This window comes from Corvus kubaryi, unplaced genomic scaffold, assembly GCF_017639235.1.
Source record: "Corvus kubaryi isolate FWS band 111438036 unplaced genomic scaffold, C.kubaryi_AGA036_p1.0 37357, whole genome shotgun sequence".
In the NCBI taxonomy this organism is placed as follows: Eukaryota; Metazoa; Chordata; class Aves; order Passeriformes; family Corvidae; genus Corvus; species Corvus kubaryi.
This window is the reverse complement of record NW_024581117.1, coordinates 1,361,396-1,387,162: the sequence shown is the minus strand read 5'-3', so window position 1 is coordinate 1,387,162 and position 25,767 is coordinate 1,361,396.

The window sequence follows — 25,767 nt, the reverse complement described above, 5'->3', positions numbered from 1 at the left end:
TACTCCTCTCTCTGAGAAGGCGCCTCTGAAACAAAACCAAGCAAAGTTACAAACACCAGAGTAGTCTCTCTCGAGGGGCACCCCTTAAAAAATATTGTCCAAGGTCCTACTCCTTACACCTTGAGAGCACCTAGTGTTTACCAAAGTTACAAGTCGCAAAGTTAAAAATCTCAGTTACAAGTAGCAAAATACCTTTCCAATCTCCCAGGTCTTTAAACTTGGGAGTGCCAATTTCCCAGACCTTGGGCCTTGGGAGCACCATTTTAGCACAGGTGCATGTGCAAACACACAAGCAAACAAACAAACAAACAAACGAGTAAGAGAGGGTAAGAAAGGCAGAGAGTGTTAGGAAATGTAGAATGGTATCTTGTTTTGTTTTTCTAAAATGATCAATCATAAGAATTAGCAATTCATTGATTTTTTGGAAACAACACTCTCATTTTTAAGGGTATCCTGTCTGTGACGCCAATTAAAATGTTACGATCTCATTTAAACTCAGAAAAGAAAAGCAAGCCAAGTCTCTGTGCATAAACTGGAAAGAACTTAGAAGATTCAAAATATTCCCAGAAATGAGATTAAAACCAAATGAGGTTAGATGTTGATGCCAAAAAATGGATGTATTTTATTTAATAGTAAAAGAGGAAAAGAGAAGTGAAGAGAAAAGAAAGAGAGAAAGAAATGGACAAAACAAGTGTGCATGCGGGAACAGGGAGAGGTGACAGGGGTTAGGTGGAAGCATATCACCCATCTGAGGGTTCCAACGACGTCTCGTTGCTCCCCTCCTGTAGCAGTGCCGGTGGCTGCAGCTACTCTTTCTCCTGAGGAGAACTCAAGACAACCAGCTGTTGTGGTTAGCAACCCAAGTTTAGCATGTAACTTCAGCCATCGTGAGAACCCATGATTCCCTTGTTTTGTCTTTTGTATGTTTCCCCCTGATTGGTCAATATTTTGTCTCTCTTGTTTTATGTATGAAGTTATGTATATTCATTTTTCTTCTTTAATATGTATTAGTTCTAGAAAGTTCTTTCTTCCTCGACGTCCCATTGGATCCTTCCCTGAGTCCCTCCTATGTGTTGTTCCCATTGGTTCCCTTCCTGTCAATCCCACCTGCTTGTCTTTATCCCATTGGCTGAGATCCCTTTCCCCACCTATTCTGTACCCAGTATAAGATCCCTGGACCCTCCCACCAATTGGCCTCTTTGTCCCTGTCTTTCCATGGGAATAAACCTGCGTGGAACACATACGGAGAGTGCCCTCTCTTTACTTCTTTGCCTTTGCCTGCGTGCCTGCTTAACAGTGACAGGAAGATACAGCCGCTTTTGGGTGAGGAGCTCTACCCCTTTTTCATTGTGTGTTGGGCACTGAGTGTCACCTTCCAGAGGGGTTTCAGCATTGACCTCCGGGCTTCTTTGTGTCAGCACGCGAGGGGTAAAACCCCCTTCTGCCAGCTCACAGCGGCTGAAAACCTCTCCACCCTCCATCTGGTCTTCTGGTGGTGAGGGTCCCCCGTCGCCACCATGGCTACACCGCCACACACCACCACACCACACGCCGAAGAGTACAGAATCCCATGGATTAATATATGCTTTGGGCCAGGTGGGAACGCCCACATGTCTCCCCTTGCAGGGGCTAGCTTGACCCTGTCCCTTGCAACAAACACTGAGGGTTTGTTGCATCATCTCTGGTGCTCTGGTGCAGGGTCTGGGGCCCCCTTTGAGGGGGGCCCCTGTGATGGGCCATGTCACCCCTTTTGCTGTGAATAAGCTTCTGACCACAGGCTTTTCCAAGATACCCAAAGCCTCTCCTCCCTCCGCCCTTTGGTGGAGGGTCTGTTCCTGTGGTCTCCACTATGGAGGTGTTAAGTCTGTGCTTTGTGAATGCCCCCAGCGCTGAGTTGTTACTTCATCAGTGAGTGGTGTAAGGCCTCACTCAGGGCCTCATCCAGGGTGTGGTAGTCTTTTTTGCAGCTTTTGTAATACAGTTTTAAAAGTCCTTTAAGAAAATGTTTAAGTTGTAAACTATAATACTTCAGTCTCTTACAGGATATCTGAAAGAATTATTGGTGAAAAGGGAGAAATATAGGGTGCAGACATTTACCAAATAGGATGAAAGAAGCATCATCCCCATACTGCGGAAAAGAATAATTACAGAGTAGAACTGAATTTCTGACAGGTACAGTGCATGTCAGATCTTTGAGATACAGATGTGGAAAAGGCGAAGAGGTAGAAATATGGTGAACTGTATTTTATTCCCACTTGTAATGGAGCAACGTAGAGACAAACTGTAGAAAATTGTCTAGAAATTTAATTCTTCTCCATCTACTTGTTTCTAGTTTGTCATGTGAAAGAATGATCTAGCCTCTAAAAAGATAGAATCACAGAATCATAGAGTAGTTTGTGATCATCACTAGATTATCTAGGTCAGACCTCTCTGCCATGGGCAGGAATGTCATTCACTAGGCTAGGTTGCTCAGGACCCCATCCAGCCTGGCCTTGAACACTTCCAGGAACGGGGCATCCACTATGCCTCTGGACAACCTGTTCCAATGCTTCAACAGTCTCACAGTACAGAATATCTATCTAATATCTAATCTACACCTACCCATCTTAGTTTAAGGCCATTTCCCCTCGTCCTATCCCTCCCCAGCCTCCTTACAAGCCATTTACAGTTTGGTCATAACTCCCCATCCTGATTCCTCTGCATTGACTGAGAATTTCACTCTGTTGCAAAACATGTAGATACATGTTAACCTTATTGTAGCAAAAGACAGTGTTATTATTTCAGAGAAAGATTTATCTAAATACTTTTTTTTCTGTAAAGAATTTCTCTATTGAACATTCAAAATCAATGGAAGAGTCAATCACTATATTTTGCCATTTTCAGGCTCACCTTTATTGGTTTTGCCTTTTTCCTCTGAAATATATTTCTTCAACACTTTCCTCTTGTAAATAAGTTGAAATCTATCAAAAAGTAACAATTCATAGGCTTAATTAAAAGAAAAATAAACAAAATCTAGAGAGAAATTGCCTCCAGTTTGAAACAGAAATGTAAGTAATTTGCTTTATCTGTGTTTTTTCTTTGTCATATGTAGCTTGAAGAAGATGTTCTCTCCTTCTGGGAGACCAGTAAAAGAAAATAAAAGAATCTTTAACAAAAAAAGGTCTTCAATACTCCAGATGCAGATATGAGAAGGTAATTAAGAACTAAGCATCCTAATTTTCTATTTAGTCTTTGAATCATTTTCTGTTGCTGAAACTGCAATTGAAACTGCCTTTTATTAAGCTGACTGTAAATAAAAATGTTCACATTTTTACCAAAGAGCTGTTTGTGTTAGCAAAATGAGACTTTGTTTTGTATACAGAGCTGTAAAACATTATATACTGAATGATTTAAAATAAATTAGGCTTTTTGATGCATATTTTGTGGGTTACTAATTTATTTATATGCATACACATTTAATTCATCTTGACAAAAAGCCGTTCAATTCCTGTTTAACCAGGACATAGCAAAGTAACCCAGGGATAAATAACGAAGCACGGATTAGGCTATGCCCTTGAATAAAGTCAGCCTAAATGAAACTGAAGATAAAATTGGGGTGAAGATAAATGAAATTTTCTGGTCTATAAAGCCTAGTATGGAGATCAAATGGTAAGCTTTGTGGATCAGAGTACATGTCTGCCCAGGGCACCTGCCTGGGTTCAACACTGTCTTCGTTATCTGCATTCAAAACAGATTTATCTGCAGATAATCAGATACTGACTGCATGTAATTCTCATTTCTTAGGTCATCTATTATTAGCACAATATGCACCTAACTCTTTTGATAATAGAAATAAGAAAGTTGATAGATAATATTAGGTTAATTTTAGGGTATTCCACTTTTAAAGGCACAATTTTATGTCCAATTCTGTATGCATATTTACAGTTATATATTCAGGACTCCAGAGGATTTTAGGTCCTGCCAGAATAATTGAATGCCAAACATCTGCCAACAATCAAATCTGCTAGAAAACCTTTTAAATAGCCTAGAAGTAGAAGAACGTAAGATAATACTGTAATAGCAAGTCTAGTGTCAGAGACAGGGAAGGGAATAGACAGGCAACATCCAATTTGGGTTTGATTAAAATTTTTCAATTTACATATAATGTAAAGGTAATAATTCTGCTTTCATTTATATTTGGTGGCAGGTTTAATTAAATATTCTAAACCAGAATAGCCATCATTCATTAATTACTGAGTGCCAACGGAAATAATAATGTCATAGAATGCCTTTACTAAACAAAGATATATAAATTATGTGAATCTTATACAGCTCTTGATAACCTTTTTACATTACTTTTCTTTGCATGTGATTAAAGAGTAGTAAAAAATACCAAATGGTGTTTTGTAAGTGGCTTTTGTTGAGAGATCTTTATGTTGCAAACAGCACTTCTATTCAAAGTATTTAAAGTAACACTTGAGAAAAAATAGTTAAAATACGTTTCTAGAAAAAAACCCCAAGTTTATTCATAGAGTCTAGTACTTTGACTTACAGTTTTATTTTCAAAGGTATTTCATTATAAGGAGTGCAATAATCCATGATTGTGGACACCATGTTATATCAAATCTTTATGGCTTTACTTGTGCCTGGTGTCTCAGAGAACAAAGAACTGGAAAAGATCTGTCAGCGAGGGACAAATTACAGACAGAGCCAACTCCTAGGAAAACACAGTTCAACCTCTTGTCATAGCCATCAGAATGTATTTTCCTTTACTTAACACTACACTAATTCTTTGTGAATAAGCATGGTCAGAAGTCTCTGCTGGTGTTCCAAGCTAGCTGGAGAAGCAATCTGTGGAAGTGCATGGTGAGTCATGGGTGTTTGTAAAACACACTGGCACCAGAAACAGCCACAGCTCAGTGGTGGCATCACAAATCACTGTACTCAAGAATGCACAGTTAGCATTCACCTTTGAGTGACTTCTGCTCCAAAGGACTTAGTCAGCAACACAGAATAGTTTCAGAAGCAACGGTTATAATTAAAATTCTGTCCTATTAAGAAAGCGGAATCTATTTGAGGGACAGACACAATCCAAATTTCACCTTCATCTCTTTGCTAACTATAAGTGTAAAAGTTAGAATTAAAAAAAAAAAAAAAGAAAAAAAAGGGAAAATTCTGATTCTTGGCTTAAATACAAAATAAAACATTTTACATGGTAGCTCTAGAAGTACAGAAAATCAAAATGCTTTTTTTTACCTGCTAACTTGAAAATTGGAGACTTCACATATTTGGTAGTACTGGAGGGAATTAAAAGCTATGTTTTCTTAGCACAGAGTTTCAAGTTCATCATGTGAATGTGTACTTTTCTGAAGCTTTATCAAATTTTATTTAAACCTTAGAGGTATCAGTGAAAAACACTTTGTTTATTTTATAGATATATGGGCCATATATTTAATTCACTGAACTATCTTGCACAAAATGTTATTTACAACTACAGCACGTGCATTTCAGAAATCCTAAAAAGAGAAAGTCAACATCATGGCTATGTGCTGTAAAAGAACATCTGGAAAGCTAGAGTGTTGATGCCCTCATCAAATTAAATTCACTGCAGCAGTGAAAAAAATCATGCAATGGTGTCAAATCTGGAATCTGATGACTTTTTTTCCTCCCAATCTTTGTCTCTTGTTTCAAACAACTCTGAAATTCATTGCAATCACTCACTCTAACAGCAATGATTTAATAAAACTGAAACAGAGTCAGATCTGAAAACTAGTTTGGCAGTTAACCGCCCTCTAAAACATCTAGTAGTTTCACAGAATACAACCATGCAGTGGACATGACAAAGCAGAATATAGGCCATAATATGTATGGCTCATTTAATTAGATTATCTGCGTTTGAGAACAGTAAGACAAATATCATATAGAGGAAACTTTAGCTTGTGGTCTGTTATCTGCCAGCACTATAAAAATGTACTTTAAGATGCAGAACCCATATTGTGTATTGAGTTATATCACTCCCACTTTATATGCTTTAAGGCTGGATAAACTTCTTTTTCTTGTACTCCTCATTGATCAGCATGAGAGTTTATTTTAATTGGTTTGGGATTAAAGTCCACTTTTTACAGGTTTGAGCACTGAAAATTACTGATACAAATTCCTCTAGTGTTGTCCCAGACTGTTTATTCCATCATTCATAATATGCTTCTTTCTCAGGACTGGACCAGATAGGCCAGAATAAACATTTTTTTAGGTGATGTTAGCTTTTAAATAGCAAAAAGCCCTTTTTTTTTTTTTTAATGGAAACATCCTTCCTCTTTCTGCTGAATTTAATTAATGAAATTTCATACTGAGGCAAAGGTCAGTGTCAAGTCTTCCCAACAATGAAACTAAGGGATAAAAGGATCTGTAAAATTATTATCAAAAACTGCCCTAGTCAGCAGCAAATCTAGGTCTAATAGCTTGGAAGATACCAACAACCAGCCCTATGGGTGATTAACCAGTTTTGTCCAATTGATGATTCTTAGTCTCTAAAGAGAGAGTTGGTGTTGTAGGCCCATGGTCTTGAATGGCAGTAATCATGGGATTAATTCTGCATTTGTCAAGATGAAAGAATCTAAATATTCTGCACCTGGTCATTTCTTGCATTATTTTTGTGCTGAACTTCTGAAAGTTCACGCCTGAAGTCACTTTTAGTTGGATTTTCAGGATCTTGGTGCACAGAGCAAATTTACACGAGAGTCACCCTATGCATTCCATTGCCTATAAAATAAGTTAACATCAAGCACAGATGACTTCTTGATACTTCTTGTAACTTCTCTGTCTTTCGATCTATCTTCTTCCAGCCACTGCATGACAAAGCAGGTGATTAAAATAGGTCTTGGCTAAATGCCCCAAGAATGTTCATAGAATTCTATTCAGACTTATTTTACTTGAGAAGTGAAATTTTAAAGAGAAGTAATCCTACAGTCCATCCCATACCACTGCCCCTATGTCTATAACACAGTTACTCTTTAGAAGAGTTAACTGAAATGTAGGTATTGTATATGAGGGGAGAAAACAGGCTATATTTTGGGATTCCTGTCACCAGTTTGAACTCTCCCCTTGTTCAAACTTTGATTTTTGAGCTCTTCTGTTTTTTCTCTGGCTTTCTTTTCAACCTGTTTCTCTACAACTTTTCTTATATTGCTGCTTTCTACTTTTACTCTAGCCGTATTCATGTGGTATTTATGTCTTTCATAGTCATTTATCCTCCTGAAGACCTCTGGTTTTTTTCCTAGCTCTTGCACCTGCTTGGGTTCTATCACATAGAAAATTCTAATTTTCCTCTTGTTCACAAACGAATACACAATGTAAATCTGACAGGCCATCTTGTTTAAGAAAACATTGCATGGAAACATCATTAAAAAACCATATCTTGATGACATAACTGGAACAAGGATTACTTCTACTGTACCACATACAGTTCTTAAGGTCATAAAATATTAAGGGATACAGAATACTGCTATTTGTGCAGGGTGTTATTGAGTGTGAGGTGGCAGGGACCAGCACTTTTCAGACACCCTAGGATATGAAGGGCCACAGATCTAGCAATATGCAGAATATATCTTTAGATTTGTTAAATACAAACAGCATGCTGAGATGGCCTGTGGATTCAAATGCTTAATCTCCCTTAATGTAATTTCCCCTCTGCTCTTCACTGGTGTCAAATACTGCCTTTTGAGAGCCTGTTATTCTAGAGCATACAAAGCAGGACAACGGGACCTTACAATGCATTGCTTAGAAAACCAGGGAGTGAGAAATGGTAACAATGATTTTGAAGTAAGAGAAAATAATTATTTGATACATTGTATTACTATAATAAGCTCTTTCAGATCAACTTCTGAGTTTACTTCCTAAGTTTGCGACACACTAAATGGAACATACTGCGTTGTAACTAGTAAAAGTCACTCAGCAGGGATTCCCCTGTATTAATGGGCCTCCAGTCTGCAGTATCAGGGCACAGAAACTTACTTAGACTATAGCAAAGCATTCTGTTGAGAAATCAATTTGGTATTGCTCTGTTCCTTTTTAAGTGCAACAAGCCACTCTTTTCCTTAGTTTTGCCAAGTAGAAGGACAGATAATTCAAGATACATTTGTCTTTGAAGAAAAGAATCCACGGTTAGATATTCGTAGCTGATTTAGCCCCCCCAAACCAAATTATAAATATATTTTTCAAGTTCTGAAATAGTTTTGTGGAGTGCCTCCTTCCTTCATCATGTGGTGGCTGTTTGAACAACACAGTAATAATAAAAACAGTATTCCTTCCTATCTGCAGGACAGGCTGAGAGTATGCAAGATAAAACAAATATTTGATTTATAAATACAAATTAGCCCTTCCAGTATAATAAAATTCACAGTTAACACTTCTAATGATTCTAGCATACACATTCCGATTTTTTATATTTCTGTTGCTTTCCTTCCCCCTAGCAAAAGAGAAAAGTAAAACGTAAATTGCAAGGAAGACACCAAAGGTGCTTGCACTTAGTTGAGACATAAATATTCAAAACATCACACAGAAAGGAAATCTGTGTGAAAAGCCTAACTGAACATTTTATAAGACAAACCTTTTGTAATTACATCTAAAGATATTCAAAAAGGTTTGACTGTTTCTGGGGTTTAGTAGACCTTGCATTATTTCATTTTTTAATAACAATGCAGCAAATAAACTTTTCTCTATCACCCTTTTCTCTCACTTAAATATTGCTGTATGCAGTATACAGAGAGTCATTGTCAAATAATTTTAAAGTCCAAGATATATTATCCTTTTAAACTTAGGCTGACTAATAACATCCTTCAATCCTACCCTAGGGCAAAACAAACAAACAAACAAGAAAGAAAACATACTGGTGAACTGTATAGCATGCTTCCCTCCCTTTTACACAGTCCCTAAACCCATTTTTACCTGTTCTTAAAATTATTTAAACCTGTGTTATTTTCAGTGAAATTGAATGCTTCTAACAAAAAATAACAACCCCAGCCCCCCTCCCCCCAAAAAACCCCAAGCCAAACAAAAACAAAGGAAAAAAAACAAAGGGAAAAATAAACCCACCAAAAAAATCCCGACCAAAAAAACCAAAATCAAGCAAGCAAAAAACCCCAAAAAAACCAGTTGAAGAATAATTGGTTCCTATTACTTCTATTGTTAAAAAATTACTAAAAAAAAAAATCCGCTAAATATTTTTAAAATGTTGAAATTAGTGCTGAGGTACATATAAGAATATAGTAAAATATTATTTAAAAACCTATTAAAGTCCTGTGACACTTTTTTGTGAGCTGAAAATGCACTGTTAGGTGATTAATGAGAACCCAGGATTTGACGTTCAGTACAACAAATGGTAGATGAAGGAACGAATATTTTGAAAAGATGGTTAGGAAAAGAGAAAGAGTAAAGGGAGGTGGAAATTTCTCTGTGAGCCTGCTGATCACTCTGAAACAAGTTTTATGTAACATTTATACAGTTTCATTTGAAGTACAAAGTGCATAGCAATAAACAAAAGGTTTAGATCTTTATGGATCTAAGCTACACAGGTTTGCAATGGTGTTTATAACAAGTTGCAGTTATAAAAGGTTCACTGTAATTAGGCTTAAGTGTTTTAGTTTTCTGGCTTCTTCATAAGTAATCATTAAATTTATTCTCTTGGATAACTCTTTGTTAGGAAAAATGCATGTATTATCTATACATGAGTTTAAAATCCTGAAGAAGCTGCACAAGACATGGTACCCATACTTGGTACCCATATTTTTACTGTCACTTCCAGCATTATGTTATTGAAAACAGTTTGCTGGAGCATAGGATACTGAGTATTGCCAAAACAAAGAATGTATAAGAAAATTGTGGTTCTTTATACGGTCATAAACCATAATAACAGACATCACAGACAAGCTATACTTAACATATACCAAAGGCTATTTTAATAATAGGAATCAAAGAAAACAGTGGGTAGTGAGCAGTTTGCTACTTCCACATAATATAAGAGAAGATGATATTCTTTAAATACATAAGGAAAAGATTATTTTCAGGAAACATTTCAGCAGGATGCTAAAGGATATGCTTTAACATACTTGTCAAGGATGGTGTCTTTTTCACAAATTTTGTTAATCTGTTAAGAGAATAGTAGTAGAGAAATCATGATGCTGAGAATGAAATCCCGGTGTCAATCCAAAACCTATTTGCCGATGCAGATTCATCTGTTAAAGACAGAATTAAATTGAATTATAAAGATATTTATAACTCTCACTATCTCTAGATGGTGGCTATGTTCACCATCAGTTCACCTATCATAAGGGTTAATGTGCTGATCCATAATTTTTCCAAAAAATTACTCTTTAGATTTTATTATGGTGAGGCATCCCTGGAGGCCACTGCCTGGAGCAAGCTCTTCCACCCTCACATGGATGCTCCATGCCTGGAAGTGTTCAAGGTCAGGTTGGATGCAGCTCTGAGCAATTGGGTCTAGTGATAAGTGTCCTTGTCCACAGCAGAGGGGTTGGAACAAATTGATCTTTAAGGCCCCTTCCAACCCAGGTCATTCTATGATTCTATGATGATCAGCAGAAATTCTACTGGCCTAGGAGGCTGATGGATAAGTAAGATTTGAAAACACATGACAGTACAAAAGAAAGTATCTCTTGCATCTGTTTTTCTTTTCAAGGTGTTTAGGAAATAATGGTTTGCTTTAAAAAGGACACATGATTTGTTTCAGAATGGAGTTTAAGTAATTGATACATATTTGTAACTGTTTGCCAAATATTTTGTAATGGTCAAACAAGTGAAATACTTAAATTATTTTTTTTCCAAAAGGTTTGAAAAGTAAGATAGAAAGCGACACTATACCTTTGTGTTAATTAATAGGATGATTTTTGGATGTGGGTGCAGTTCTGTTAGCACTTTCTTGTCCTGCCCTGCACAAGAGAACAGAGCCGGTAACAGCAGATCAGCCACTCCAAAACTCATTGATTTAGATGAATAGTTATAATTCTTGGCTTGTAATGTAAAGAAGATATTGTTATTCTGAGGTGATATTAGATAAAATCATGTCCAAATTTTTGGGAAGAAGGAAAGGGTCAAGGGCACTATATTGCAAAGCATGGAAAATCGTAGTGATTTCTAAAAGTTAATTTAAAAAAATAAATAAACAGAATGCAGGATGTGGAACCTATAAAACTTTTCAACACAAATCAGATGCAGCTATATTTATGTTCAGCTTAAAGCAAGGAAAAAGTCATCCTCAGAGACATTGCATTAATCAGATAAATCACCTGTGTCACAAATATCTGTGAACTGCTACAAAATAAGAGAAGTGCACTGATAGCTTAGTACTCTTTGCTAACTTTTCCTGGTAAGGAGTTAATTTTCCATTTATTTATTTATTTATTAAAACAGGTATTGGTTGCTGATTAATATAAATTATTTTTTTCTACAACCTCCATAAATAATAATATACTATATATGATATATAAAATATTTATTATTTATAGCAAACAAAAATATCTATGGTTTTAAAGAGTTATTTAAAAATATTTCTTAGGGAATGGTCCTTTAGTACATCTATTCCAAATACATAAGTTGTGCAACCCTTGAAAAATAAACCAGCTTATTTTTTAGTGCTGATTTTGGTGTGCTAAATAGAAAAGTGGGGTTTTTTTCTCTTTTGAATAATCTTACAACTACTTGCGCTGTCAGTTGTTCATCATATTTTAATTTGATTATGTGTTTCACAGTATCTTGGCTATAATCTTCAGGTCAAAAAAGGCAGCCACTTAATTCTAAATTTGGTCAGGCTAAAGACAAATAGTAACCAGTCCAATGCTCTGCCTGGATGACAATGCTGAAATCTTAGTAAGTTTTCTTGCATCATTCAAAGGCTAAAAATGCTGACAGCATAAAATGAAAAATTTTCCTGAATTTAAATAGCCCCTGAACCTGCAGGATCCTATCAGACTCTTTCAGCTAATGTAATGCCTGGGAAACCACTGTCTGGCAGAAGCTGAGGTAATTTCTACAACACTTCCTTGTCCCTCTGCAATAAAAAAGTCTTTACTTCCCAGAAGATTTTTTGCACTTTCTAATTTGGCTGCTAAATGGGAAAAGTCTATTCCAAAATGCTGCAAACTAACAGGAACAGATTGAGTGTGTCCTATGAAAACTAATACGTATACATGTTTCCACTTTTTCTCCTTAGTGTTTTCTCCTATTAACCTTTGCACATGTAAGAAAACAATTTTTTAAAAAACGTATATGCTAAGTACCTATTCAGAAAAAATTTATTTGATGTCACTTAAACACACACCTACTGTAGTACTTATGACTCAAAAGATTATTTCAAAATATAAAAGCTAATTACATTTAGACTAGATAGATTTAAAAACAAAAAACTACACTCAGGTAAGTGCATGGATGCTTTAGCACTAAAGCTGTTCATAATTCTGGTAAATGCAAAAGAATATTCACAAAACAGTTAAAACTATAAATATGTAATACTGAAGTATGTTTTTCCTACAGGAATGTAATGACAATAAATATTAGAGATACATTTTTTTTTCTGGAAGTCACAGTGTAACTGCTTTATTACTTTGAGTCAGTAATTCGGTGACTAATAAATCCCTTGAAATTCTTCTGTAGGCTTCTTCTATTCTAGATCCATACCTTCCACATATAGAAAAACTATTTTAAATGCATTGAAATAAATATTACTGGAAAATAAAAAAAAAAAAAATGCAGAACTAGGAAGCACATTCTCTGTCTGTCAGAATAGCACTCCAGTTAGCAAATTAACATCCCATCTGTACTTAGCATAGAAATAAGATATTTAGCAGAGAGAAATTGAAAGACACTTGTGTACAAAGATCCAGAGCTTAAGAGTTTAAGTTTGGTGCATGAAAGTGAGTAATTCTCTGGATTTGGGAATAACATTCATTTTTTCCCGTGAAATATTTAACACTGTGACAGCCATGTCAGAAGGTAAAGGTAGAATGAGTATAAAATGTAGTCCAAGGCTTTAACAGGTTTAGTAAAAATTCCATTTTTTTGTCCATAGAAGAAGATAATTACTCTTGGGTGTTTTTAAAATAACAATTTCTTCTATTTAGGTTTTTCAAAAATATTGAGAAGGCAAATCGACATGAAAAATCATAAAAGGTGTGAGTCAGATCATTGTATTTTTTCCTTTCATGTTTAATTTTTTTCCAATAATTTTCTACATTTAGTCAAAATGAGTGTACTTATTTACTGTGTATGTTTGAGACCTCTCTCATTCAGTTGCCCCTGTTATGAACAAGTTATGGTGAGCTAGAAAAACAGGTACACCTTAAAAATAGTAAATTATTGCATGCATTCTGGTTTTATTACCATAAGGTGATAGTTCAGTACATACCCATTTGGTATATAAAATGCATAATTTTTGAGAGCTTTCTGTATCATTGCACTTTATTTGAAAACCTGACAGGAGATATATGCTGATCTGAAAGGCCAAAGTAGAAGGCTTGCAAACAACAAGATGGCTTTCTACATAAGCTTTTAGTGAATAAATTACACTGAGGAAAATGAACCTCAAAATTTCCTGGGTTTTAAGCAACATAAACCCTGTGTTTTATTAATTGCATATGACAAATAACCCTCTTCCTCTCTTCTTCACAGTTTCCCACAGAGAGATGTCTTTAGACTACACTGTGCAGCATGCACTCTCTAAAGAAAACAGAGAGAAATATAGAGAAGGGGATTGGCAGCAAATGGAACTCAGGCTGTTGAGATCCTCACACTAAAAAAGCAAATTAATTTTGTTTTTTAGAAGACTTTTAGTTTTCTTTTAGAAAAGAAAAGCTTAAAGGCTGCATTTTGTGGTACTGATGATGTTAAATGGCTGGTTTTTGTCAGCTCAATGTCAATTTCATAAATTAGCACAGCAACCAATCTGCAGAAGCCAGCAACACTGACTGGCCATAAAATACCATGTTCATAATATGCTTCCAAGCTGAGACACAGACACTATTCAGATGAGAGTTTCTGGGCCATTCTGGGTGTAGCTGCAGAAGGTGACATATCTTGTTAAATAACATTATATCTAACTACAGCTGGAGATGGACATAGATGAAAGTTAGGATATTTGTAACATATACAGCCAGAACATTTTCTGTGGATTATAGAAAGAACATAATGGGATGGAGGAGAGGAGGGATTGAGGGAGAGAGGGAAAGAAGCCAAAGAGCACACACTTTCTCTTCAGTCATTCTATGTCATTTTCTTTTTTTATTAAGTTGTCCAGTCTTCCTTTGATCCTATACAAACTCTCAGTCCTTGCAGAATAGGTTTTTCTCTTGTTTGGTGTTCATTTATTTTATTCAGCTTCTGGTCTGCTATTATACTCCTCATTACTTTTTATGCAGAACTACACTGTAGCTGCTCTCCCTGTATTCACACACCTTAACATAATACCTGCTTATGAAAGTGTATTTCTTTTCTTCTGACCACTTGTCCAATTTGCCAAAGCCATTTTCAATGATAATGTTGTCCTGCAATGGTCTTGTACCCTCTTCATATTAGTAACTTTTCTAAATCTGTTAGACATGTCTCTATTTCATGTTCTATTTCATTAGTTGAAAACCATGAGTATATATGGGCATTTGAGTCAAAAAGTTTGCACTCACCTTAGCAGTTCTTTCATCTAGACCCAGTTTCTACAGCTCCCTTATAAGAATGCCATCTCAAAAGAACATTAAACATCTGCTGCTTTTCTTCTTTCTTCATGGCTTCTTTGCATACTTATCTCCGAGGATGCTGCCTTGGAAAGAAATTAAACTGATTTGATAGATTTTGTTCATAACATATGCATGCTAGCTAGTTATTTGTCATCTCTTTGATATCTTCTAAGAGCTTATAAACAGTTTGACTATTAGTTCAGCAACATATTTGCCCTTTCCTAGCTTCAGTGATGAAAGAGATAAATTGTGAAATGTGGAGTGTTTTGAAATGAAAAATACTCTGATTTGAGATCATGCTGTTTGTAAGACTTTATCTTCAATTGTCTTTTCTAAGGCTTGGACTTGCCTCAGCCAACAATACCCTGGGCAACATCTGTGCTTTAATTCCTTAGGTCTCGTTGTGTTCTAAGAGAACACATTTTTAAAGGATTCAGTCTGAAATCATAAAAAGTCAGAGACATACAGAAAATGAGAAAATACAAAACTGTCTCCAACCCAGAAAGTGCTAACACTTTCCTCCCTTTTTTATAGTAATAGAATCATAGAATGGTTTGGGTTGGAAGAGACCTTAAAGATCATCTAGTTCCAACGTCACTGCCATGAACAGAGACCCCTTGCAACAGACCAGGCTGTTCAAACCCCCATCCAACATGGCCTTAAACATTTCCAGGGATAGGGCATCCATAACTTCTCTGTGAAACCTGTTCCAGTGCCCCACCACCTGCACAGCAAGGATATTTTTCCTAATGTCTAATCTAAATCTACTCTTATACAGTTTGAATCCAATCTCCTTTGTCCTGTCAATACATGCTCTCGTACATAGTCTCTCTCCATCTTTCTTGTAGAGTCCTTTCAGATATTGGAAGGTCACAGTTCTCATGAGACATTACACAGTTTTCAGGAGACTGCTAATAGAAAATAATAGAAAAAAAAAAAAAAAAGGACATTTTATTGCATGAGCAGTAGAGCAGTATCATGCTTGAAAATATTCAGGAATCTCAAGAAATTGCAAATAGAAAAAGATCATAGCACAGTGACTAAAATCTTACTATTCTTCAGGAGCACTTTTAACTGACATAAAACTGTTTAAAATTAATGAAAGGTAGATACTGCTAGCTGTAATTGCATTGCCACTGAATTAGAACACAATCTTGAAATCTTCTGAAAAATCAAAATAAATTTTTAAAAAACTTAAGTACAAAATACATTTAAGAATGAAAAAGAAAATGGAAAATAATTTTAAATTAATGGAGAAAAGAGTCAAAGCATCAATACATTAAAGTTCAATAAAGACACATATGAATCTCATAGACATAGGAAGTATATCTAAAATAAGGAAATGGTCAGGTAAGAAACTCAGGGTCACCCATTCTACCTCAATTTTGGTTTTAAAACACATAAAGTGTTGCATTAAAGTTTTATTCACCACAAGGACCAAAAAAAAATGAGCTCACAGGAGAATAGCTCAGGTTTCATTCCAAGGCACTGTTCTTAATAGCCTATAGGATTGGTAGAGAAGACATGCTATATCTCATTAAAATTTGTTTTGCAATATTTATTGACTGTGGAAAAAATTTACCCCTACACATAATAAAAGCTATGACAGCTCAAGCATGCTCTTCAGAATAGTTAAAGGCTAAGAAAGTGTGCAGTACACATTTCCCTATTCTATTCTCCAGATCAGGCTTTACCTCCTGATCATTGATCTAGCTTTACTTGGGATTACCATTATTGTATTGTAAAGCAGTAAAACCTAAACTTAAAAAAATCAAACTGTAAAACTTAGCTGGTTTTTATCTGAACATTTTATGGCAGAGTGATGCATCATAGTTTTCGTTTTCAAAATATACTCTAGGTCAGATTTTTGCAAAATATCCCTTTTCCCTTACAGGAGTTTATTATGAAATTGCCAAAGACTGAGTTCAGGTATTTTATTTTTTTCAAGTACTTGCTTATTATTACAAAAGTAATTAATTACAAACCATGAAAAATGCAAATGAATCTTTTTTTTTAATATAAGAATAGGCTGGCAGAAAGAAAGATTTGGAGGGCAATTTGTTTTCTCCTTGCTCTAAAATCTTCTGTGGCAAAGCAGATAGAAATCAATTTTCTGAAAACGTTACAGCAGCTAATGAAAAGTAATGTAAAATATTGTACTTGTACTTTTTTTCATCTGAGAATTGATATGAACCATTTGGCAGGTGTTGGTAGCTACAACAGACTGTTAAGCTAATCAAAGCATTAGAGGAATATCTCTTCCAGTAGAATCAAGAACTGCAAAAAAGTCCATATTAAAATATTTGGTCACTGAAAAATATTTATACTTAGTCTTTTTTTTTTTCTGAATTTAAAATATAACCAAAAAATATCACAACCCAAATACATTTCTAATTCCTTTTGCACTGAAAATGTCAAAGCAAAATTGACATTTTGACTCTTTTTTCAAAAAACAGAGAGTTTAGATGGAGTGTTTTTTCAGACAAGGAGCATGATGAATTCTGTATACATTCACAAATAGCTCTAACTGACAAAAGTCTGATGTTATTTTTCTATAATAAAGAAAAAAAAGAATAAGAAAACACTCCATTTTGACTTGTGTTTGAGATTTCTGTTAGTGCCTATTTAAAGACTTTTGCTTTTTCTATCTGTATTTGAATTATCTAGTTATGCATATTAATATTATATATATTAAAGGGTCTAGTATCAAAACGTGAGTATCTACTGCAATTCACTGTGTCTATTGCTAATGTCCTCCCATTTCTGAGAAGCTAAAGGATCTGATTAACAAGTAATAAGCAAGCACATCAACAAAACACTTCAAGAATATAAAGGATCAATGACAAAATGACAGGAAAGCTGTAATTCAGAGCATTATCTCCATCCCAATGTTTGAAAAACAATAAAGGAGCAAGAATCATTATTTCCAGTCAGAATCAGGGGTAAATAAAAAGTGAAAAATCTTAAAGGAATACCAACAAGAGTATTACAGTGGATGGATCCTAACTATTTGATATATCTTCAGTTAAAAGAGAAGTTGAGACAACTAGGTTGAACTGGATTTGCCAAAACTTTCAAACCCCATAAAAGTTAGGCAAGAGGAAATGTGCACACAGGAATTTTTTTTCTTTTCTTGCTTGTTTGTTTCATCTGTTATGAACCCTTGGGGTGCATAAATAATACTTTGTTTGAAGAAGTTACGTTTGAAATCGCTTTAATCATTCTCTGTCATAGGCCCCCATAGGAAAAAATGTCTCTCAGGTTTATAGAGTAAACAGGAGATTAGAGTGCTAATATTCTGTCTGAGGGGTAAAATCGTGTAGTTACTCCTTAATGAAAAGTTAACAAAAAGTATCTATAGTAACAGTTAATGAAAGGAGTATAATAAACCACCTAAACTAGAAGCAGTCACAAATAGGTTTAAGAAAAAACAAACACAATGAGATGAAAATGCCAGGCTCCATAGGCAGCTGTATTTACTAATGAAATAAACCTATATTCAACACAGTACACGAGAAAATAAACTAGACACAAAGCAATTTCATTGCAGATTGAGGTAATGCTGAAGAAAAATATTTGGGACAACAGATATTTTGCTGATGACCTAATTACAAAATCAATATCACATCTCATACCACTACAAGATCTTTTTTAAAAGCTGTTGAAAGAAACACAACAAATTTGGGATCAGAATACGTAAAACCCCACACAGCTTCCACTATGCTAAATAAACAAGAGAGGTTGTCTAAATATCTGAATCCCAGAATTTGTGTGGGATTGGGAACACAGACAACCATATCCTGGACTACATCAAAAGAATTGTGATCAGCAGGTCAAGGGAGATTCTGGCTTTGGTGAAACCCCATCAGAGTACTGCATTAAGCTCTGAGGCTCCCAACACAGGAAATATGTGGACCTACTGGAGTGGGTTCAGAGAAGGGCCACAAAGATGATCCAAAGACTGTAGCATCTCTCCTTGGAAGACAGCCTGAGGGAATTGCAGTTGTTCAGCCTGGAAAGGAGAAGGCTCCAGGGAATCTTACAACAGCCTTCCAGTACCTAAATGGGGCCTACAAGGAGGCTGGAGTGGGACTTCCACGAGGGTGTGTAGTGACAGCACAACAGGGAATGGCTTCAAACTGAAAGAGAGTAGGTTTAGATTAGATATTGGGAAAAAATTCTTTTCTGTGAGGCTGGTGAGGCACTGAAACAAGAAGCTCTTTTGACTGGCTGGTTAAAAACAACAAATGAGAGCTTGAAGAAGAATCACCATTCTCATAGAAGATGGGTAAGTCTATATCAAGGTTTTAGTTCACTTAAGTTCAACAGAGTATAAATAAGAATGGGATGTGGTGCAGCAATTTCTGCAGTCTGCTCTAAAAATCTATTCTTTCCTTTAGGACACGAGGAAAAAATAAAGTGCTCTAAATAACAGAGCAAAGTATCTCATAAATTTTTTACATTGTGAGCCACTGCATTTGGATTATCTAACTTGTCAGTTGGAGAAAACAGAGGAGCTGTAACTAAATTAAAAACTATGTCAAAAATCATTGATTTCTGATTTTCATAGAACAAATAATGACAAAAGTGTATGCGTTTTTCAGAACTGTCTCACTAGACACTGAATAAAGTAGGTAGAAATTAAATAGAAGTGAGGAGATTTCAAAGATATAAAGAAAAATGAAGACGAAATGAACATCATAGAATACCATCTTCTCTGTAAGCTCCAGGGAGAGCTCTCCAGTCCCAAAGAATTGTTGAAAGCTGTCGTGGGCTGATCCTGGCTGCACACCAGGTGCCCACCAAAGCCACTCTATCATTCCTCAGTTAACAGGGGAAAGAAAATATAACAAAAGGCTTGTGGTTTGAGATAAGGGCTGAGAGATCACTCAGGAATTGCTATCACAATCAAAAGAGACTTGGTTTTAAGTTTTATTGTCAGTCAAATAAGAGTTGGATAATGAGAACTAAGAAAAAATATGAAAGCCCTTCTTTCCCCTTTCCCCTTTCCCCTTTCCCCTTTCCCCTTTCCCCTTTCCTTTCCTTTCCTTTCCTTTCCTTTCCTTTCCTTTCCTTTCCTTTCCTTTCCTTTCCTTTCCTTTCCTTTCCTTTCCTTTCTCTTTTCCTTTCTCTTTTCCTTTCTCTTTTCCTTTCTCTTTTCCTTTCTCTTTTCCTTTCTCTTTTCCCTTCTCTTTTCCCTTCTCTTCCTTTCTTCTTCCTCTTCCTCTTCCTCTTTTTCTTTTTTTTGTTTTTCTGTCTCTAAATGTGACTATGCAATGTTTGCAACTACAGAAAGGGCTGTTTGCTTTAAGGTCTTGCCTGAAAATGGCCAATTGGAATAAGAATCTAAAGATTTACATGAGAACTGTTATTTATCTGAGATTATTAAAATTCTGCAGGAAGAGAAATTAAAAAAGACAGTTTTGTTTCTCTGATATTATGAAGAAATTAAACTGGGTTTTTGCTTGCCTCGTGACAAAAAGAAAGTAAAATATCGTTGCTCCTTTAGGCTGTTTAATTAACCTTTTATTCTATCTTCAAGTCAAACAATACTTTGTAGAGGTGTGCATGTGTTCAATTGTTTGGTTGAATAACAGAAGAGGCTCTGTCGTGTAAGAGTTGTTGGAGGTTTTTTTAAATACAAAATAAGGGGGCAGGGAATGTTGCCTTTGTATATGCATTGTTAAAACAGTACAACAGCAGGATTTACATATCCTCATTGAGACCTCCTTTGCAAAGGTAGGTGATAGGAATTTCATGGTAGTCTTTTCATAGAAAAAGTGTCAAAGAATTGGAAAGGAGATTAAAATGTGTGCTATACAGCATCTTTTTTCTCTCTGCAACTGAGATGGTCTATTTTTAACTCAATCAGAAACACTTTTTACAAGTGGCACTGAAGCATTTCATTAGAACCAAATAAATTCGTCTCAAATGAGTACTGCTAAGCAAGATTGAACTCCAAATATAAATGACTCAAGGAAAAGTTTGAATGTTTTCAGATACTGGTCTTAATTAATTTACAATCACCAGCAAGTGTTACCCGGTGTGCTTCAGGATTTGAAACATTTGTTCCATTTTTCAGGTGGGAAATGTTTCTTGTTTCTGGTTAACTATTGCCAGCCTGGACACTCCTTCTTCCTGAGCTTTGTCTTTCAGTATTTTTCCACAAATAAATGTAAACATTAATTAAGAGCTTTGGCACACAACTAAACCATTGATTTGCCCTCCTGAAATTAGACTGTCTATGTTCCTTCTATGACAAAATTACTTGCATATTTAAATGTCTTCTTTTTTAGGGACAAGATTTAAGTCACTTGAATATCTCAGATTATGAATAGGCAGCATACTACAGGCCCCCTTTCTCCAAATAGTGTTGGGCAAGACTAGAAGCAACCTTCTGACTTTGATCAACAACCTCAGACTCTTAAAACAAAAGTATTTTTTTCTTTTTGTACTGCAAATCCTGTATCATCATTAAGACTTTGGATTGGCTATAGTTGTGATTTCCAGGACACAAGCTGAAGCTTTGCTTTGGAAAATTTTGTATAAAAAGCTCTGGTATGTGTCTTTTTAACCTGTCTTCTACTGAACATGACTCCTGGAATTTTTTACATATTTGACTTAGTTTTGGTGGGTTTTGTTTATTTTGTGCCTTTAAATAGTGATTATTTTAGAGTGCCAAGCTGAAGAACAAGTCTAGCCAATAACAAAAACAGCACTCCATTTTCCCTCTTTTCTCTTGTCCCTTTTCTCTTTTCTCCTTTATTTTTCCCCTTTTCCCTTTTCCCCTTTTCCTTTTCTGTTTTCCTTTTTTCATTTTTCCTTTTCTTTCCTCTTGTAACATCTACAAGTCTGTGTTTAGTGTATCTGAGCAATTTTCACCAGTATTTTTTTCTCCTACCAAAGTCAGTGTCACATCACACTATTGTCAGCACAGTTTCTCTTTCTTTAATTCTTGCATGACTGCTTAAGGATTGAGTGTAATTTTTAATTTTGAAAAAAAAAATAAACAAAATATATGATTTTGAGTTGTTTGCTTGTATTATCACAACTAATCTTAAACATCTAGGACCTTTGCAGTCCTTTTCCTTCATTATTTTTGTTGTTGATACCTTCTCTCAGTCTTCCCTCTGTGCTGATGGGAATTTCCTACTTTGGTGTAAATGCATGTAAATTCATATCATAAAAATTGATGTTGATAAGACCACAAGTTAAAGAAATCAGGAAAATTATTGCTTAAAAAAAGTTTATTTCTAGCTTTACGTAATTAAGTTTCTACTCTCAGGAGAAGCTAAAAAACATCCTGAGATACATGCATAGTGTTTGATTATAAAAATGCAAAAACAAAAACCAAAAAGCTGTGAATGGAATGTGATATGGTAAAAATAATATATTGAGAGCAATTTCTATATAAATATAATATGCTGAACTATCTAGAAGAGTGGTTGCATCTCATAACTAGCTCCACTACTCAATTATTTTTACGTTGCTGTTTAACTTGTTTGCTTTCCCGTAACTGAGTCAATAATGCGACCTAGTCAGTCACACAAGGCTGAGTGGAACTCTCTGACTTTCCCTCAAAATCTCTGTACAACACTGTCTTGGAAAAGTGGCCTGGAAATGTGACACAGTGAGAGAGGCTTGTTCTTCTTACTAGTACGGTTTACAGTCACCAGCTGAAATGATGGAGAGTCACAGCACTGCATCTGGTCTTCCCTAAATGTGACAATGTCACATTCTCTTCTATCATCAATCTGACCCAACCCAGTCAGGACCTGATGAGGCTCAACATTAGGCTGCAAAGTGGAAGGCAGAAGGTAAAAGCATGTCTGTGACACTGTTCTGGATATTCAAACAAACTCTCACAATCTGTTGTCCTGATAATATATAGTAGTCTCGAATGTGTATTTTGAGATGATGGTGAGACACACCATATTGATGGCAAAGTTTAGAGAAGCCTCCTTGCCCATATTAAGCAAGAGCATGATTCTGAGACTTTTCTACTCTGAAAAAACTGCAATCATCATCGTCATCATTATCTTGCTTTACTGAAGAAGAAAAAATGTTTTTGTTCTCCTGCTGCTGTAAAGCCTGAGAGTTGGTCACAATGCTAATACCACCATCTTGACAAATGCTGGGATACTGTCTTGTAAACATACTTGTTTTGCACCCCCCATGTTTTTGAAGAAAGAGTAAAGAGAGGGTTAGGCCCCTTTTTCATCATCATCATCTTCAGTGCTAATCAGTGCAGTCTCTGGTTGGTTCATTGTCATTTCCACCATATGGTTGAGTTGTTCAACCTTGGATTTTTTTTATACAGTAGATATTTAATTGCTGCTGCTTAGGCTGTGGGACTGGAAAGCTTACTTTGAAGTCCATTTTATCCACTGAATTTACAATAATGAAACATTAAAATTTTGAATACATAAAAACTAATCACTGATGTTGACAAAGGATCGTTGAATGTCTGCTTCAGCCTCATACATAATTTTAAATTCTATTTCATTTTAATTATGTATGAAATTACAATGAAATGAAACAGATGAAACAAGTATATAGGGGAATTACTTGCATGCTGTTTTGGTATTTATTTTTTATATTTGCAGTGGATTATTAAATCATAATAACTTGAAACGTATTTTATACTGATGTCACATTCTTGGTTGGCACATAGTCTGCTTTTTCATACAGCTGCTCTGAGCCACTGGATAATAAGGCAGAAGAGATTCTCTAGCTTCACCAAATTATTTCTTCTGCTTAGATATACAGTTGAAATCTTTCTATGAAAGCCACGAACTTCAACTGGGAATGAAGAAACAAAGGTTTTGCAAAGGCAAACACTTGGTGCTTTAAATACTAGGCTTCTGGGAGCAGCCGAACAATTAATTTTCATACGATTAATTTCTTAGTGAAATCAATTCATGTGATGTGTACATGCAGAAAAAAAAATTACATTCACATATCTTCGTGCATGTGCATGCATTCCATAATGACCAGATAAATACAGAAGGATGGGGGTCACCTGTGAAAATTTCTCACAGCACTGTTTCCTTGGAACATTTGCTGGCAAGACTGTGAAGGACGGCAGCTGACAAGTGACTTTTTGTTTAATGCACCTAACCTTATAAATCTATGCCTTCAGATAACAGGAGGCAGAATCTGAAATTTTTGCCTTCCTTTCCTCTTGACCTAGAAATGTGACTGGTAAAACCTCTATAAGGAAAAAAAATCCAAGTTCCCTCATTCCAATATGAATTTTGTAGTTTTTCTTCCAAATGAAACATTTCGTTATCTGGATTTGTTGTTGTTGCTGGTTTTTGGATGCCACATTACTGAGGGGTCTCTCTGAACCCTGAATTCTTGCGCAAAACAGAGAGCACACTGTATAGTCTTCACACAGGTTGAAATGTTAAAATGTATTTTTCTGAATTAAAAAGAACATGAAGTTCTCTCAAAACTGATGTAAATACTATATATATAGGCACTAGTAGTCAATCTGGATTTAAATAGCATAGCAATTCAATGACTACTTTTATTTTGTAAATGAAAAGTATCTATCTTCTCATCTTTAACAATCTGTTAGATTTGTGTGGGAAATATTTGGTGAGCTACCTGTGTGTGCTGATTTTCTTCCTTACCACAGTTGGCTGTAAAATTGACGAAGGTCCTTCTGAGACAAGAACGGTTCATTCTTCTTGTCATTTGGAACTCAAATTCTAACATGTTTTTGGAATACACATAAAGAAACATGAATACTTTTCATTGTTTTGATGATAAGATTTAATTCAGATAAAGTGGATACAATAGCTATTTCCTGGGCATATACCAAATTACTGTAGAGGGACCAAGGCACATTTTCAAGCTCTCTATAGTACTCCTAGGGAGTCCATTTACTAGCATGGTATGTGCAGAAATTTTATGGAACAGAAGAAGCTCATCAATGCAAATGTGTGGTTAGCTCACACCTGGTAAATCAGAATAGGAAAATAAAATGGAAAATGGCTTCTTTGGAGCTAAGATGGAACACAGACGTTTCACTGTTCCATCTGTGGTACACAAATTCCAAATAATTGAGCTTTTAAACCCCTGCTGTGCTACTGTCTGCTGTTTGAAGTTCCCACATCTCAGCATACACCATTAAAATTTCCATTAGCAAGTTCTCTACTGGAAATTATGAGGTGTTTCTTGGTCATAACATTCTTCTTTGGGGCTTTATCTGGGAATCTTTCGTTACTATGTTTCTGAATCACCAGAATTTTGACCAGCCTATATGTGACAGCATCTAAATAACAACTTCATTACTAAGTTAGTAGGAACAGAATAGTTTCTGAAAGACAATGTCTCCTTTAGTAATAACTTTACTATTCCAATGTTATGTAATATTTTAATAAAAAATGTGGAAAACAGTTGGCTGCTGTGTATTGGTGCAGCAGGATAGTCTTGTGTGTAACAAACAGTGCATTTACCTTAAAAAAGGATTCCTACTTTTCCATCCTTATTCTGACTAAAAAAATACTTCTCTTGCTTTTTTTCCCCTTTTTGTTCATATCTTCCTATTCTGGGGTTGGACAAGAGACTACTTGTACTCATAAATTATAAAAGTTCTGACAGGAAAATATGAACAATCTGTTTTCCCCAATGATTTATGAATTACAGAGTGTCCTGACGGCACTGAAGTCTAAGTCTCTGAGTCCAGAATCTTATGCCATGTTTATGACAATATATCCATATTGAGGATACCGTGTCTTATGTCAAATATGGTCACAGAATATTTAAGCCACGGAGCAGCCCAGTTTGGAAAGGACCACAAAAGACATTTTTGTCCAGCCTATTGTGAGAAAGGGAGCTATATGAAATTTTCTAGCACACTTCAATTACATCTTGAAAATGTGCAGGGATGACAGTTTACCACATACCTGGAGATGATGTTCCAGTTATTGATGGTTCTCACTGTAAAAATTTTCTTTCTTACATCAAGATGAAATTTCTCCCAGTGTAATTTATAAGCTTTTCCCCTTGTCTTTTCCATGTGTCCCCTCTGGAAGAGAAAGCC